At 37.4% G+C, this 18,470-nt stretch overlaps 1 long non-coding RNA gene across 2 annotated transcripts; it reads left to right on the forward strand.

Annotated features, from left to right (window-relative positions):
* The first annotated feature begins 1,134 nt into the window (after positions 1-1,134).
* LOC126585171 (uncharacterized) lies at positions 1,135-18,097 on the forward strand. Of its 2 annotated transcripts, none has more exons than XR_007610349.1 (3): positions 1,135-1,576; positions 2,086-2,152; positions 18,053-18,097. It is a non-coding gene; the product is annotated as an uncharacterized LOC126585171 (long non-coding RNA). The 2 variants fall into 2 exon arrangements; XR_007610348.1 differs by lacking the exon at positions 18,053-18,097 and adding an exon at positions 2,790-3,094.
* The last annotated feature ends 373 nt before the right edge of the window (positions 18,098-18,470 follow it).

An 18,470-nucleotide genomic window follows, 5' to 3' on the forward strand; every position in this document is an offset into this window, starting at 1 on the left:
TTTGCTACAATGATCAAAATTATTAAAATATCAATAATAATAAAATTAAAGAACTATTATTATAATTCGAATTAACACTTACTGATAGCATATTCCACATTGCCTTCTTCGTCTCCTCCGACACTATTTCCAAGAAAGCCACTGCTTAGGGAAATGGTCTGCATTATCGACCCTATGTGGTGCACTAGCCTGTTGTGCACCTCCTACATAGAAGCTGCGAGGTGCAGGGGATTATACTTGATGCGTATTCGGTCATTCGACACACGTGTGACCTTAGAAGACTTGATCTGTCTCCAAGGCTGTTTGGTTTTTTTGTTCCCTGCGAAAAAACAAGCATGGTAGAAAACCAACATAAAGTTCTATAGAAAAATTGGCACAACCTCCCTTAAAATAACATTTCTCATAACCTGCAAAAGGTTGTACTCATATATTGTCCACATCCAACCAACATTCGCAACAACCAACCAATTATAATCATCAACATTTATTTTAACCATGCAATTATACTTTGCAAACGTATGTAAAATCTATAAAATTTGCTTACCAGCTATTTGCGATCTATCTCCCTCAGCTGTCGATGGCACAATACTATCAGATGGCTTGTTAGCCAAGAAAACAGGTGTAGATAGCACATAATACATCTGCAAATTATAATTTCAAACTACTCTGCATCATCGTAGAATTGCATAGTTAATGAAAATTTCAGTAAAACACTTAAGGTATATGTTACATTTGACGACCTGTGCCTAAATTTTTCATGTAATTTCCTGCCGAGTGTGTAAAATGATGGATATGCCCTTTTTGGCAAAGTGGAATTCGACGTGGACGTTTAATGTTAGGCATTTAATTTATTTTTCCTATTATTGTAATTAAATAGTACTCATTATTACGAACGAGTGAGCACGAGTTAGACCTGAATCAGATTTGTAACGAAGAAATTACGCTTAATTAAAGTACATTAACAACGGGTAAAATTGGACAAGTGTGCGAATTATTGAGTGTCGGTGGACACTGTTTTAGATTGAAGCAGATTTTTCTTTCTACTTCTAGAATTGTCCAATTTTGGACCTACTCTCAATTTAAAATCCGGTTTCTTTTCACTCCATCACCCAATCACACCTCTCCCTACTTTTTCTCACGCAATCAAACACACACACGCTCTCTCTTGTCCAATAAAAAACTCTCCCTCTCTCTCTCTTTGTCACTCTCATTCCGCACCTCTCTTTCGCTCTGCAACATAAACCACCATCATCAAACATCACAGATCGATGTTCAAACTACCACCATCATACTCCTCTCATCACCATAAGTCCATCCGTTCGAGTTGATTAAAAACGAGCAAGTTTTGACTTCCCAACTCGAAGCTCTAACTTGGATTGAACTTCTCTAGTGACTTTCCTTCCAAGTTACAAGGTTTTAGAAGATTTAGAGGCACCTACACAACTCTTCAAGGTCCCTAGTCCAAGTTTAAAGCCAAGCCAATATGAAAATACGCGGTTTTGAGACTTCAAAATTAAGGCTGAGACTTTTGAGCCATTTTTAGTCCATTTCCATCCACTTTTTGGACTCCTATAAGGTATAACTTTGTTCTTCTCCTCCCAAGCTTCATTTCCATATAAAGAATATCGAAAATGGTTGAGAATTGAGAAAGTTATGAAGTTTTAAAGTTATTACAAAAATTCGCAAACATTTTCCATATTCCGGCGAACCAGATGGCGGCGACGGCAACCGAAGAACTGAGGAAGAAGAATATTCCATTAAAGTTGACGGAATATTGTCATGTCGTTAAGGTATTCTGTTAAAGTTAATGGAATATTCCATCAGTTGACAAAATATTCCTTAGGGTTTCTGCCAGCATGTGCAGGTGTGTGGCCTGCACGTGGCTGCGCATGTGGCTGATTGCTGGCAGCGCATGAGGGCACGTCCCGCTTCGTGGCGGCACGTGGTTGACGTGTATGGGTCCATGACGTCGCGTAGAATGTTTTCGTTTATTTAAACCCTCCGTTTGAGCAAACTATGGGGGATTTTCCTACCCTTTTCAAGTATGTTTTAATTAAATATTTACTATATTTGTTTCACATATAGGAGAGAATTATCTTGATGAGGTATGAGCTCAAGCAAGGCTAGGAGGCTACGATCCAACTACATATCAGTGAGTGGGCATTTGTTTTTATATATTATATATAAAGTTTTATGGTTTCCACAAATGCATTTGGATTTAATATTATGCTTATCATGCCATGTTTTATTTCATTTTAAAAGTGCTATTATATTGTTGAGATTTATAAATTGCCATCACATGTTCATATACATTTTATCTGCTCATCATGCATGTTTGCAGCAGTGTAGTACTCACCCTAGGCTAGGGCCATGCTTCACGTGTATGTTCACATTGTACCGCACGCTCACTTTGGGTCCATTGTAGGTGCCAGTCCTATCCTAGGTTGCAATAGGCAACTAGGGCTCATATGTGATACGCTTAACATCAATCTTCACATGATTGTAGTACTAGAGCGTATATTATGATTACACCCAGTCCTGTTCATATCAAAATTTCTTTGCATGAACTCATGTATTAGCATAGATTGATGATCACCTGATTTTCATATGCTATGGTTGAGATATTATGATTTGCTGTGTTATTGAATTATTGATGAATTACATTTGATTTTATACTTATACGTAGTATGATTTTCTGGAAACTATACTTATTTTATGGTGAGGGGTTAATATGTTCGGAAAATAAATGCATTTCATAAACTTAATTAGTTGAATCTTCTGTGGCATAGGAGGGATCTCTGGCATTTCATAAACTTAGTTAGCTGAATCTTCATCTCCTCGTACACTATTTCCAAGATAACCACTGCATAGGGCAATGGGTCTGCACTATCACCCTATGTGGTGCACAACTTGTTGTGCACCTTCGCCATAGTAGTTGCGAGGTGCAGGGGATCATACTTGATGCGTATTCGGTCATTCGACACATATGTAACCCTAGAAGACTTGATCAGCCTCCAAGGCTGTTTGTACTCATATATTATACACCCAACCAACTTTCGCAACAACCAACCAATTATAATCATCAACATTTATTTTAACTACGTAATTATACTTTGAAAACATATGTAAAAGCCATAAAAAATTTCTTACCAGCTATTTGCAATCCATCTCCAATCACCTGTCGATGGTGCAATACTATCAGATGACTGGTTAACCAAGAAAACGGGTGTAGATATCTAAACGCATCATCTGCAAATAATAATTTCAAATTAGTCCTTGCTTCATCGTATAATTGCATGGTTAAAATAATGAAAATTTACTAAAACACTTAAGGTATCTGTGATATGTTACAAAATTGAACTTATCAATTATCTTCGTCCTGATTTACGAAAATTCAATTTCATAAATATTACAATCAAACCTACATTTACATATGTAGCCCCCAAAATTAATTTTTCCAAACAATTAAATAAGAAATTAGCCACTCAAATTGAATCACAATAAAGCAAGAAGAGATCACTTTCAACAAAATTTTAACAGTTCTACCAACTATTTTGGGTTTTTCCCAAAATTTGAAATCTCTGAGACGTTTAGTGAGGTGTTGCATACACAGGTTTGTGAGGCATAATAAACCCAAATACGTATATTAAACAACTCCTTCATTTATCCTCAATAATTAACAACAACAAAAAGTATAATTTATGCTTTACAACATCATAAAAACTTAATAAAAAATTCAAATCCAACAATAAGAACCCAAATTTCAACAACAAAAACTTGTTATCCCACTTAATCACTGCCCTAGCAAAACAGAAAAAGAAAAATTGCACGGGCGCGCGCGCACACAGACACACACACACAGAGCACTACCCACCCCCCACACATAGACACACTACCCACTAGACCTGACAATTTCTTACACGACCCATTAACACGACACGTAAATAACACGAAAATAACAGGTTTCGGGTTAACACGATAACTAATCAGGTCATTATCGGGTCACACAATAATAATCCATTAATAACGGGTCCTTAACAGGTTTACACGAAAGTGACAAGCGGGTAACCTGTTTCGACACGATAAGAAAAAAGTTATTTTGATGATTTTAATTTTTTAAACTACTAAAAAAAACGTATTATAAAATACAATAGATATGATGAATATGTATATATTGTTTATTAATTATTATTCTATATAAATTTTAAAATTTAAGTTTTAATTATTTATTTATTTTTATAGTATATTATAGGCAGAGATTGAGATTAAAAATCATAAAACACATTAAAAATGAAAATATCAAGTAATTTAAAAATATCAAACACATTAAAAAAATTATAATAATTAATTTACATGTGCGAAAAATATGAAAAAAATATGCAAACACTCATAGTCATATCCTCTACGCTTTGAGGATGGGTATATGATCATTTGAATTTTTATAACCATACAAACTCTCATGAATAGTATTTTCAGGGGAGTTCAAAATAAACAAAATTCATAATCATTAATGAGTCTGAAAGATGTGAAAGCATAATAAATGTTCATAATTGCATCCTCAACGCTTAGACGATGATTACATGGTCGTTTATATTTTTAAAACCCTCCAAATCTCATGAACATTGTTTTTTATTTGAGTGCAAAATTAATAAAATTAATAATAGTTATTGTAGAAGTGTGAAAAATGTAATCACTCGTAATGAAAAGCTTTACAACTTTCATGAAGGGGTCAACTCCAAAATTTAGTATGTATATACTAATTTAGTATTATGTTTTACATTTTTTTGGGTCAAATTTTGTTTTTCATTTTCATTTTTATTGATTTAAAATATATTTTTCTTAACGGGTAACGGGTTGGGTCATATTACCTGATAATATTAACGGGTTGATTTCGGGTCGGGTCATATTACCCGTTTACCTTAACGGGTATTACAAGATGCAACCCGTTAAGCGATCGGGTATGACACGAAAACGACACAACACGAAAAACACGACACGAATGCCAGGTCTACTACCCACCTCACCCCATCCCCACCTCATCCACCTTCCCCACCTTATCCCCTCCCTCATCCACCTTCTCACCCCCACCTAATAAGCGGCCCTAAATCTTTTGATTAATGAAAAAGTTATAAATTTAGGGAGAAATTTACTTTTGGCCCTTATGAGTGAGAGTGAGAGTAAGAGAGAGGGTTGTGTGGAGGAAGAAGAAGAGAATATGAGCAATCTAATTTCTGAGGATTAATCTGATTGGGGATCCGTAAACCTTTCTACGACTAAATGCTGCGTCGTGCAATGCTTTTTTAAAAAGTAAAGATTTGCACATGTTCTTTATAGATTTGGAAAAAGCATATGATAGAGTCCTAAGAGAATTCTTTTGAGGATTCTAGAGAAGAAAGGAGTACAAGTAGCATATATTCAAGTAATAAGGGAACGTATGATGGAGTAAAGATTGCAGTGAGAACTTATGAAGGACAAATTGAAAGATTTCACATAACCATAAGGTTACACCAAGACTCAGCTTCAAGTCCTTACCATTTTGCATTGGTAATGGACGAGTTAACGGGACATATTCAAAATGATATCCATTAGTGTATGCTTTTCGTAGATGATATAGTGTTGGTAGTTGAAAAGCAGAAGGGAGTATAAATGTGAAGCTTAACCTTTGGTGGGAAGTGGTTGAAGCTAAAGGTCTTTGCCTAAGTTAGGTAATGATAGAGTATATGGAGTACAAGTTCAGAGGTAAATAAGTAAAGGATGGAAAGTTCCTGGCATTCAATTGCTTGGGAAAAGACTACTTAACCAAAAGAACAAATGTCATTAAAAAACTATGCATTCATAAAGTAAAGTGCAATGGAAGGAGAAAAGCCTAAATCCCATTACTGGGGCAAAGATATTCAAATTTGGAAGGGACACTCCCTCATCCTAGCGAATAACAAATGCAAAACATTGTCAACAAGCCTTATTTGCAACAGTCTTCCCTTGGGCAGAAGATGAAAGATCCTCATGAATACTAGCTGGCGGATCATCACTGGAGCTAGATTCTTCTTCTTACTTTGCCTCTAAGTCAGAATCTCATTTAGTAAATCCTCGGAAGCATGGAAATCAGCTTCCTAAATTTGTTGCAAGGTATAGTAAAGATCCTATCTTTCCAGATGATCTCGCCGTAGGTAGCCCGAGATATACCCAAAATTATATGCCTTTGCATATTCTTTTCCGGACGTCTTCTTGTGAGATGCGCACTTGCCCGCTATTTCTAACTCATGCTCATCTTTGAGCTATTGAAGATCTGCACGGTGAAGTATTTCCACCTCTTATTGAAGACCAGTATTCTCCCCTTCCTAAGCACTTCACTCCGAAGACAACGCCCGCTCTGACTCAGCTTCAAGGAATACCAGAGCTTACTCCATCTCATTTTTAGCTTTGCATTCTAGCTCCAACTCTTCCTGCACCTCAGCAAGATTTGTTTGTATTCGTTCACTTTAATCTCCTCAAAGGTAACTTCAAAATGTATTTCTCCACTTCTACCTCATGAGCTTCCTTCATGGCTTGTTGCTTGACTTGCACCCTCTTGAGCTCTATTGGTTAAGATTGCAATTATTGCTCAAGCTGTAACTTGGCCTCTGACTCGTGCAAGAAAAACCGCTCAAGCTGACGAATTCACTCCAGTTGAGGGAAGAAAGCAGCCTTCATCCAGACATGAGGCTGATCAACACAAGGAAAAAGGAAAACCAAAATTACTAAGTCATTTTGTAAGAAGATGATGAAAGATTACCTCATATCAACATTCGTGACATCGCCTAATGGGGTCTTCAAATGACGTGCAAACTTCCTTGTAGTCTGTAGAGGCAATTACGGCACCAAGAAAAGCTTGAGTGAAGTCCACGTTTTGCAGTCAACCTGAATTTGATGGGAGAGCAACATGGTTTATTAAAGGCCTAATCATGAGTGAAGGCAACTTTCCTCATTCAAGCTTGGTTGAAGTCATCAGCAAAATGATGTCGACTCTAGATGGCACCTCAATGGGCTCAGGTAGACTCCTCATCACTGGAGATATCGATGGAAAGAGAATCAAGGACTAGAACCTCACTTTGACATGACGATGAAGCTATCTGATGTTGCAAGGATGAAGATCCGGGATTCATGTTGTTGTTGTTGCGTTGGTTCTTAATATGGGAGGGGGAGAATTTGAGACCTTCCTAAGGGAGGTTGCGGTGTAGATGTCTCTAGGTTTATAGTTGTCAGAGTAGCAGAACATCTATTTCTCTTCAACAGTGGAAGTTCATCATCTTCTCCAAGATTCTTGGGTATCATTTCTACTATCAGTAGCCGTATTTGAGGAGATATATCTAACGACGTTAAGGATACCCACCAATCATAACTACATGTATTACGGTTGGGGTCTCTTAAGATGCTAACCTGAACAATACAAAATGACTAAAGAGACTCCTCTGACATTATTATTTTAAATTTTTTTAGACTTATGATTACGTGAAGTTTTCAAAGTTGTTCATTGCTCAAGTGATTAAGGTATTCCATGCATTACCTAAAAAGAAAAAAGAAACAAACATTGATCATGAGATAAACAAACTTCAAAATTTCTTTATTAATAAATAAATAAGGTTGTCTACATATGTTCGGGAAGGAATACCAAATCACTGGTGTAGTTCAAAGAAAAATGATATGACATAAAAGTTATGTCAGGGATCATCTTTGCCGAGTAACTTATTGCGGGGCGTTAAGGAGATGAGTTCACCATGGACTTGTCTTCACACAGATGGTGGCGTTGTGATTGAGTTCGGAATGGACAACCCACATATCTGAGGGAGAGGAATCAAATCGCGTGTAGTTTGGATGGTGCTTCCTTAATTGACCTGGAGGCGTTTACGAGGGGTCCATCTTAGGGTGATAGGGACTCATTTTCTTGGAGTCCATTTGCTAGTCTTATTACCTTTTTGGACCCTTCATCTTCTTTGTCAGTGTGCTTATCAGACCTGTTTATATCCTTTGGTTCGGCCAAATCTTTATTTCTTGCCTTGCCCTTGACAAATTCCCAATAATGTCATTTGTCCAGTAGTTCTTCAATGTGATCTCTTAGTCTGCGGTAACTCCTGGTAGCGTGGCTGGTACTCTTATTGAATGCGCAATATTCATTCGGATTTTGTTTTTGCCAGATACTCAGGGAGCGGCTTTGGACGTTGAAGGTATAGTTTGTCATTAATGATGTGAAGGATGTTGTTGATGGTAATGTTTAAAGCAGTGTATTGCTTTGGCTTGAGAAGAGTTTGTATGTCTTAATGACCTCTTCTATCTACCTGACGTTAAGAAGAGGGATGGGTGTCTCGGTTGCTCTTCCTTCGATCAATCTTCTTGGCATAGTTTGGATCAACAATTTTGAGAACCATCTCATTTTGGGTCATTTTAGTGTGGATGGCAACGTTTTGCACATCAATACATCACTGTTATTGTACAATGTCATGTCTTTTTGTTTATGCATGATGTGGTAGACTGAATTAGAGTCTCCACGAAACGATTTGAAATGAGGTTAGAAAACTTCTCTGGTGACGACATGGACTCGATTGTCAAGAATACTAGGCTCCTAATGCGGCCTGTTGGCTTAAAGGGCATATGAGGATGATCCTCACTAGTTGCGCCTTTGGGGTTTTCTCTCTCCAAAGGGCATTTGAGTTCTTTAAGTTTTTCATTCGCTTCTTGATGTTCATGAAGTTGTAGTGGCTCTTAGCCTGAAAGGCCACTTAGTATTTATATAGCTTGTCAATAGAGGCATTGATCTTCATTAAGATCTCCCAAATTTGATCCATGGAGGGATGAGGCTTGTTGATTGGGTTCTCGTTGTTTTCGGGTGTGACCGTCGCTTTAAAAGGTTGCATCAGGAAGCGGGTTATCAGCTTTTAGGGGCGGTAGATGCATCAGAGAGCGGGTTATCTCCCATGATGGGGTTAACGTTGGCTTTAGTAGAGCTTTCTTCAGCAGTCATGCTTGCTGTAAAGTGATCTAGTTGAAAGGAATATGAGTTTACTCTTAATGAAAGTACCAATTGTTGAAACCAAATTTGCGTACCGTTGTAGGTGGATGAGATGCACAAATCCAAGTAACATGTAAAATATCAAACAACCCTGAGCAAGCCTAAGTCTAAGAAGGTGTGTGTGTGTGCAGGCCAATGACTCTCCGACGGTCAAGTTAGTAAGCAAGTATAAGACTCAAGCGGTAGGCAAGAGAACTAGAATGCGATGATTGCGTTACCACAGATAAATTATGGAATGGTGTATTTATACCAGTCTGAAGAGAGACCTTTTTAAGATAGAATCATGTATTAAGCCGGGAGAATCCTAGACGATATCTAGGAATAGATATTGCATCCTCTTAGGAGTGTGATTACTTGTGGTGCACGCCAATTCTTAAATCTTAGGAACTCTACGACATATAGAGGGTTTGGCTGATTTCGTGCTGGATCAGATCCCGTGTCTTACGGACCAAGTATGGTCATTCTTAGTGAAGTTGCTTAAACTTGGCCCTCTGCTCCAGATTAGGATAATTGTGGCACCATTGCTTTGTTAATCTAGCTTCGTTCGGAGCTGTTGAGTCCATGACCAGACTTCTAAGGTAATTGTATTCCATTCCGCCTTACTCCGGCCCTGAAAAATCATGGTCCATCACTTGCCTCTACCTTTTGCAACTACTGGAATCACTCTTATATACCTTATCCTTACCCTCTTCCAACATGTGGAATGCTCTTATGTCAAATATAACCGTTTGGCTTGAGGTAGTGATGATTTGGGTAATTAATGATCTATAATTTTAAAGCCACTTTTAACTTAATTGATAGGATTAAAAGCACACCACAAAGTAGCGCACAAATGCCTTATTGATTTTCCTTATTAACACTAAGATTTGTCAATTGTAGCATATGAAAATAAGGGTCTTTCCCGCAGAAGATTGTTTTATCTAACTACTTAAAATGTCACAAAAACTGGGTTGTTGTCTCTATTGACTAGCCACCGAAAAATAATAATTAGACCGACTTACACTTATCTAAATTCAACAAATTTTTATATACAGACACTAGACACACAGAGGTATACTCACACAAATATTTGGAGTTGATTTGCTATTTTAATTAAATCGAACAAAAACAGGATATAAGTGAATTTTAAATAATAAAAATAGATTGTAGTTCCCAAGTTAAGAAAATGAGTTAGGGGAATTGCTATCCACCACCAAATGCAAACATATTATGTTTCATTCATATTCCTTTTATTTCCGGATGAAGATGGCTCAAGTTGGCTCAATGTTAGAACTCAACCTATTACTCTTTTTTATGTAGTATGTTAAGAGAATGATGTTTTCAACTTAACTTAGTCCCTAGCATGCAATCTAGATTTAACAAGTATAAATCATTAAGAACAAAAAGAGTTTGAGTTATCACAAGGCATCATAAGTACTATGACACACCCCGTCCCGAAGGAGGGCTGCTGGCCGTCACGTGAGAGTGACGTAACCATTTGCATTGTACGGAAGCTTTAAGATACAATTTATAAGTTGATACACTCGAAGGTGAGTCCTAATTTGATCCATTCTGTCAGAACCCCGCTGAATTTCTCGTAGCCACCACACCTCAGCTATTCTTTAACCTGGAGGGGCGCAAAACCAAAATTGAGTGGGTCAGTAAAACAAATCTTTTCAAATCCAACTTTTCTCAAAACATTGTAACCCCTCTCCGTAAAACTTGTATACTTTCCCAGAAATGTAAAATATAAATATACATATATATTCTCAATACTTCAATTCATTAACTCAACATTTTTTCAGTACAAATATGCCATGCCATGTCGGAATTCAACAGTTAAGTATGAATGCATCAACAATAATTATATCAGGTGCAAGAAGTAATCAACCGGAGGCCCTCTAATGGCCCTGTACGGTTGAACCTAGAGCTCAAAATCTATCACTCTCACTCTGCCGGAGTCACCTCTGTGACCTGTACGGCCTTCTGCACATAAGTCGGAACCACCTAATGTAGTCTGTACGACTTAATGGTTAATATTACGCTCTAGTGCTTTCCCACCAGTCGAAATCTCACTAACACTCTACGACTGGCCCGTCGCACCCACTCCGCGTGGACTGTGCGACCAGCATCTACTTGGATCCAAGGCGAGCGTGCGATGCGGTGAATACTATAAGCACTAAACCATGGTGCAGGATTTGAGCTCAATATATATCAACATCATCATAACAGTATTTAAATACTCACCTGATACTCACCTGTGCGTCCGCCGCACCAATTCATACATATGCATCATATATCAATTCATATCATTTCATGCATGGCAATTCGATTCACGTTTTTCATATAATTCTATATCCTTTTCGCATACTTCTATGCATGGCATTTCAACTAATATATCTCATATACTTTTATACATTTTCATTTAAAGCATAATTTCATGCATTTTCAATTTCTGGGAAAACGGCAAGTATATATGTATACGGAAAACAAAACTGTCCACTCACCTGGAGTTCGCCCTACAACTCCCTAGCACAATACGCCAAGGCGTCATGACGATCGGCGCCTAAAACAATAATCAATTCCAACCTTAGAATTCATATCGATAGAATATATAACTTATATAAAATACGTCACTACGTAGTTCGATCCGGAAGATCCACCACTCAGATTTTAAATCCATAACTTCCAGAGGTCCACAATATATCTCTAGGATAACCTCCTAAAATTTCATTACCATCCAACGGTCGGATCGTCAATTCATATTTTCACCTAAATGCAAAAACTATAAAACGTTATTTGAACACCTAACCAACAATCCTTAATAACTTTCTCATACGGTGCTCAATTTGGGTATATGAATATACCACAGTGATCTACTCGACGTCACGGACGTCGAAATATTTTTAAAATAATTTTTTACTGTAGCACGCACCCCCGTGCGCCAAGGAAGGCACGGGTCCACGCGCGCCCACGCGCACCTTCTTCCTCGCGAGTTCGCCGGACTGGTTTTTCTCCGGTGGCCGGATTCTGGGCATTTTTCAAATGCCTTGTTCTCCTTCGTTTCTCACCCATTTTCTTCGTATAATATATCAAAATGAAGCCCCAAACATGTAGAATCACAATATACTACTTTTAAGCTTCAAAAACAACTAAATCTCACCGGAAAAGTCGAAGCAAAACCTGCCAAACTTGCAGCTCGTGATCCCGACGTCCAATTCATTCAAACGAAGCACTCCGAGCTTCCTTGGGACCTCACTAAGCTCACTATGAGCTTGGATTGTCCTAAAAATCAACCAACAAAAAGTTCATGAATAGTGCCAAACTCGGACCTCGAGTTTTCAACGCGAAAACGAAGGATTCCTTACCTGAAAATGGTGTCTACGTGATCGTGGAGGTTCCAGGAGTTCGATGGTGGTCTTAACTCCGTCGGTGGTATAGATTTAGGGTGGTTTTGTGGTGGTCCGTGTGAGTTCGAAGGAGAGGGAGAGAGAACTGAGAGTTTCGTGAGGGAGGAGAGAGAGAGAGACAATGTTACGGGTTATGGGGAGGGTTTTGAGGTGTGGGGATCCCACGTGTCCAACCCAATCCCAATTTCATAAATTCCAACATAAAAATCCAAACTTAAGCCTAGTTTAAGTTCCTAAAACCAAATAACTTAGGAACTTTAAGTAAAACCAATTGTTAAATTTTCGCCCCTTAGTCCCGTTTAAGGGCATTTTCGTCTTTTCACGTCCTCGGAATTAAAATTCCGGGACGGGCTGTGACATACTAGCGTTGTTTTACTTATCCTAGAAATCGGTTCACATGTTAATCGCAATTAACAAACACTACTCTAGAACATATGTGGGTCCTCATTCTATAACGGTAGGCACACACATATTCATAGCATTAGAATCCTAGATATGCTTACTAAGTATGCATCCATAGAAAACATATAAAGAATTCATCACTAACATAAGTAGTGAACCAATTTTCATCATTTCATAAAAGAAATTGAAACAAAATGTCATAACATATTTGCAATCATATTAGGGGCTTCAAAACAGCCCCTAACTTCTAAAAATTAGTTACACGTAATTCTTAAATAAAACCAAAAGAAAGACATGAGTTTAAGAAGATAAAACCGAAAGAAAAGAATGCCAAGATTTCCTCCTTTCTCCTCTATTGCTTTCCATCAGCTCCCCTTTTGTTTTGGTTCTATTTTTTTCATCCTTCCCTTCCCACCGTGCCGCTGAGCATTCTTTACTTCTCCCATAACTCAGCAAACTTAACTCCTTGCTAGCCTCTTAATATTTCACCGCCATAGCCTTTATGTCAATTAATCCTCCACTTAATCCTCATCTTTATTTCCAATTTAACTTTGCTAAAACTTCTCTTTCTCTTGATTTGTGTGACCAGCTGACCATGGAAAATGGGAGAAAATTATGTAGCTTTTTCTTCCTTGTGGGTTCAATCACATAAGCTTGTGATTCTACAAATTGTCATGTGCTGGTGACTTCACCAAGTAATTCCAATAAGTTACCTGTAGGCAAGTTAAATGAAAATGATTTAAGCCACATATATCTTCTCTAGTTAAGTAGTCTATACTTCAACCAAAGGCTATAGGCATAAAGATTTAAATTAGAAGAAATCACCTGATTAAATTAAAACCAATGAATAATAACATGATTTTTCTCCAAATCATTAATTTAATTATATAAACACAAAGCCATGTAATTCCTTTCTTTTAAATCCAAAATTTAACAAGAAAATGTAGTTTTAGGGATAAAATAGATATTAAAATTTGCACTCATTAAATAAAAGTAGTAATCCACAATGGGGCATGGACAAAAGAAAAACAAAACATTTAATCAGGGATAAGATTCTTTTTGAATTTACAAAGTTTCAAATTCGATCTTATTTCCTTCTTGGCAGACTCATGATTCCACATCATGAGTTTGAGAGCGTTGGGGGGAGGAAGGTGTTTTTACAGATTTGATTTAATTAGTGATCTGATATGATTTAATTAGGAATTTCATATGATTTGGTTTGATCTAGGTTTCTTAGTATGGTTCTTTTGTAATCTTATAAATACCTCCTTATAGAGAAGAATAAAGTATTAAGGTTGTATTTGAGAATTATGAGACTATAGAGAATTTTAAAGTTATCCTAGACCCTTTGTTTTCAACTTGGCATCAGAGCAGAATTCGACTCTTGGTTGAACTTTTCTATGAGTGCTTCCTTGTGGGTGTACGAAGCTAATTTTCTATGTGCATCCACATGTCTTGAACATGAGGGTGAAGATTGTCTAATATTGTTAGATGAAGAAGAAGACTATTGGTTTCCGTTGCCATGAAGATACAAAGAGGGAAAAAAAAAGGGGGGGAAGAAGATGTGGCTTCCCTGCCTTGGAAAAGAGATTAGGAAAAAAAAAAAAATTCATGGTCGGATTTGTTTCCTATCATGTAGTTTTTTGTGTTTTATTTTACTTTTTGTTGTGAGTTTAGTTTGTATTTGAATTTGAGGATGAAAAAAAAAAGAACAAGAATTGAAGGAAGAAAAAAAGGTTCAGTGATAAGGGCTTCGGAAAAGAGATGTTAGTTGAAGTTGGGCTTCCAAAAAGATTAGCGTTAGTTCCAAATGGACTTTTGAAATGAGGCGGTGGTTCCAACACATCAAGAGATTTATTAATCAAGCTTTCGAAAAAAGACGTTAGTACCAATTGGGCTTTTGAAAAGATTAGCGTTAGTTCTAGTTGGGATTTTGAAAGGAAGCATTAGTTATGATGATTATGATTTCTTAGTCGAGCTTTCGAAAAGAGGTGTTTGCTCTAGTTGAGTTTTCGAAAAGATTGTTGCTAGTTTAAATTGGGCATTCGAAAAGAGGTCTTAGTTCTGATGAATTGGGATATGCTGAGCTTTCAAGAAGATTGGCGTTAGCTTCAACTTAACAATGAAGATTTCCTGCACGTGTGACTCACTTAATGCGTGGTCCCACATGAGAAGAGGTGCTGAATTTACAAAGTTTCAAATTAGATCTTATTTCCTTCTTGGCAAACTCATGATTCCACATCAAGAGTTTGAAGAGTATTTATCAAATATAGCCAAAAATTAACCCTTAATTTCAAAAATATCACTTTTTATAACATCTTTCAAATATATCCAAAATTCCATCTAAATAGACATAAATACCCTCGAATTTAACAATCAAATAAATTAAAGGCTTTTTAGCCAAAATGATTCGTCACATTGACATAACTCCTTAATCTGGTCCTTAACAATTAATGATAATCAATAATAGTGTTCTTGAATTTGTCTATTGTGAATCATTGTAGTCTTTCTTTGAATTTGTCCATCATAATCATTTTAGTTTTTTCCGTGAAAAATCTGTCAATTGCTTTGTTAGTGTGATGATGCGGCCCCACATGGGTCTCACAAATACAATCATATAACAACATGTGGATTAACTTTAAAAACTATTTTTATATTTAAAACTAAAAATGATATTAGTAAGAAAAAAGGCGTTGAAGGCATGATTGAAATTCTGCTGCTCCCACTTGCGGTAACCGCGGCGACGCTTAATGTCGGTGATGAGGGGGTCGAAAGGGATAGGGTTGTGGTGGTGGAGTGTAGAAGTGAAGGTGAAGTTGGACCGGAGCTTGAGGCAATAGTAGCTAAAAAGCCTTTAATTTATTTAATTGTTAAATTTGAGAGTATGTGACGACCCGTCCTTAATTTTCCTATGTAACTTATCCCCGAGAATGTGTATTGACTATTATACCCTTATTGGCAAGTGACGTGGACGTATTCATATCACTTTTATTTTATTTCTCGCTATCGCATTTAAATTGTACACGTTGTTATGAGTGTACGTAAATTTTTATCAGTGTGAAAATACTATTTCAGAAAGATTTTTGATACCCTTTTCTGTACAAAATCTAAACTCTATCTCTAACCTTCTATTTAGGCTATCCCATGCACTCCACCAATCCCATCCATTCCTTCATTTCTGTCCACCAATAAGAAAAGAGAAAAAGGGATTCTCTCTCTCTTCCCTCTCTGTCTCTCTCTCCCGTATACTTTCCCTCTCTGCAAATCCCTTGAACGAACCCTAAACCTCTCAGATTGAACCCAAAAATTACTCCATTGTACTCATCTCAGTCCAATGATCACAACTATGTTCTTGAAACTCGGAATGGACGAGTTTTCAACGTCAAACTCGTGAGGTCCGAACTCAGTGATCTACGTTCATCGGATTTCAAGACGAGTTAAGGAGTTTTGGAGGATGAGGAAATCTTCTCACAACTCCATGAGGCCTTTAGGACATTTTGAAGGATCTGGGACGTCGAAACAACCGAGTTTCGAGGAGTTCACTTTTGGTCGGAACTTTTAAGGTGTTTTCCAACGATCTCCGTCCACTTTTTGGACTCCAAACAGGTATATCGCGATTCTACACTTCACTAGCTTCAAATCCATATAAAGTATGTCAAAAATGGTTGAGAAATGAAAGAGAATAGTGAGTTTGAAAAGTTTCCAAAAAACCGGCGAAAAATCAAGTTGCAGACGGAGGCAGATGATAGCGATGGCGAGGACAACCGGAGAATAAAACGGACTCTCTATTTCTTCTCTTTCTCTCTCTCTTTCCCATATGCTCTCCCTCTTTGCAAATCCCTTGAAAAAACTCTAAACCTCTCATATCGAACCTAAAAACCACTCCATTGTACTCATCTCAGTCTCACGATCACAACCATGTTCTTGAAACCGGGAATGGACAAGTTTTCAACGTCGAACTCGTGAGGTCTGAACTCAGTGATTTGAGTTCATCAGATTTTAGGCCGAGTTAAGGAGTTTTGGAGGTAGAGGAAACCTTCCCACAACTCTTTGAGGCCTCTAGGACATTTTTGAAGGAGCTGGGATGTCGAAACAACCGAGTTTTGAGGAGTTCACTTTTGGCCGGAACTTTCGAGGTGTTTTCGGTGACCTCTGGCCACTTTTTGGACTCCAAATAGGTTTAACGCGATTCTACACTTCACTAGCTTCAAATCCATATAAAGTACGTAAAAAATGGTTGAGAAATGAAAGAGAATAGTGAGTTTGAAAATTTTCGAGAAAACCAGCGAAAAATCAAGTTGCAGACGGCGGCGGATAACAGCGACAGCGAGGACAACCGGAGAAGCAGACAGAATATTCCGTCATAGTTGACGGAATATTCCTGACGACGTCAGGTAACGTTGTTAACTTCTGTTAGCATTTAATGGAGTATTCCTAACGGCGTCAGGCTAGCTGATGGCACTGGCCTGCGCGTTAGCTGTCCAAAATTTATTTTTTAAATTTGGGGATGTTCGTGACGTCGAGTAGGTCAGGATGGTATATTTAAACCCTAGGTTTGAGCTAACTATGGGGGTTTTATTTAGATTTACGTATATGTGCTTTAATTAATTCGAAACTAGTTATTTCGCATATAGGGGAAAAGTATCCCGAGGATGTTCGAGGCCAAGCTAGGCTCGGGGGCTACGACTCAACAACGTACTTGTGAGTGGGCAGTTTATTTTTATATCTATACGTATTTATAGTTTCCAGAATTGCATAAATACATCACTTTACGTATATATTGCCAAATAATTGATAACTGCTATATAATTGTGATAAATGCTGCTCTATGGTTGGGATATTACTGTCATGACATTCATATATATATATTTACACCAGCCTTCACGCAATCGTAGTCCTAGAGCATATTGATTACACCAATCATGTTCGTGTTAGAAATTATCTGTTCGAACTCGTGTGTCAGCTTAGATGGATGAGCACTTAGCTATACTTGATTATCACATGATTTTATTATTGTGGCATTTGATACATCATGACTTGGCATATTTCTGGTTATAATATTATTACAATGCTGTTGATATATTGTTTACATACCTACGTGGTATGTTTTAAGGAAACTATACTTGTTTTACGGCGAGGGTTAATGTATTCGAAAATAAAGGATTTTGTATAAGCATTGTTTTGCTGACCCACTCAACTTTGTTTTACACCCCTCCAGGACCTAGATAGCTGAACTCTTTGTGGCACTCGAGGAATCTCAGCAGTTCTGACATTCTCTTCTGTTTAGATGTACGAACTTATCACTGTTGTGTAATAAGTGTACTTTAGTTACTTTGACTACTCTTCTGTAGTCTCACTGTCTATTACGCTCTAAATAATTGTAGTGGGTTCAATCCCACGATTGCGCACTCTTTCACTGTTTAGTATAATTAGTTTTAAATTTACTCACTTCTTACATCATTTACCCTTATGGTTACGTCACCTCATGGTGACGGCCAGCATGCTTTGACCTTTCCAGGTCGGGGTGTGTTAGAGTAGTTGTGCCTATTTAAGTAAAATTTCGGATATATTAGAAAGATTTTATAAAAAGTGACATTTTTGAAATTAAGAGTTAATTTTTGGCTATATTTGATAAA

Source organism: Malus sylvestris, chromosome 10, assembly GCF_916048215.2.
Source record: "Malus sylvestris chromosome 10, drMalSylv7.2, whole genome shotgun sequence".
NCBI lineage: Eukaryota > Viridiplantae > Streptophyta > Magnoliopsida > Rosales > Rosaceae > Malus > Malus sylvestris.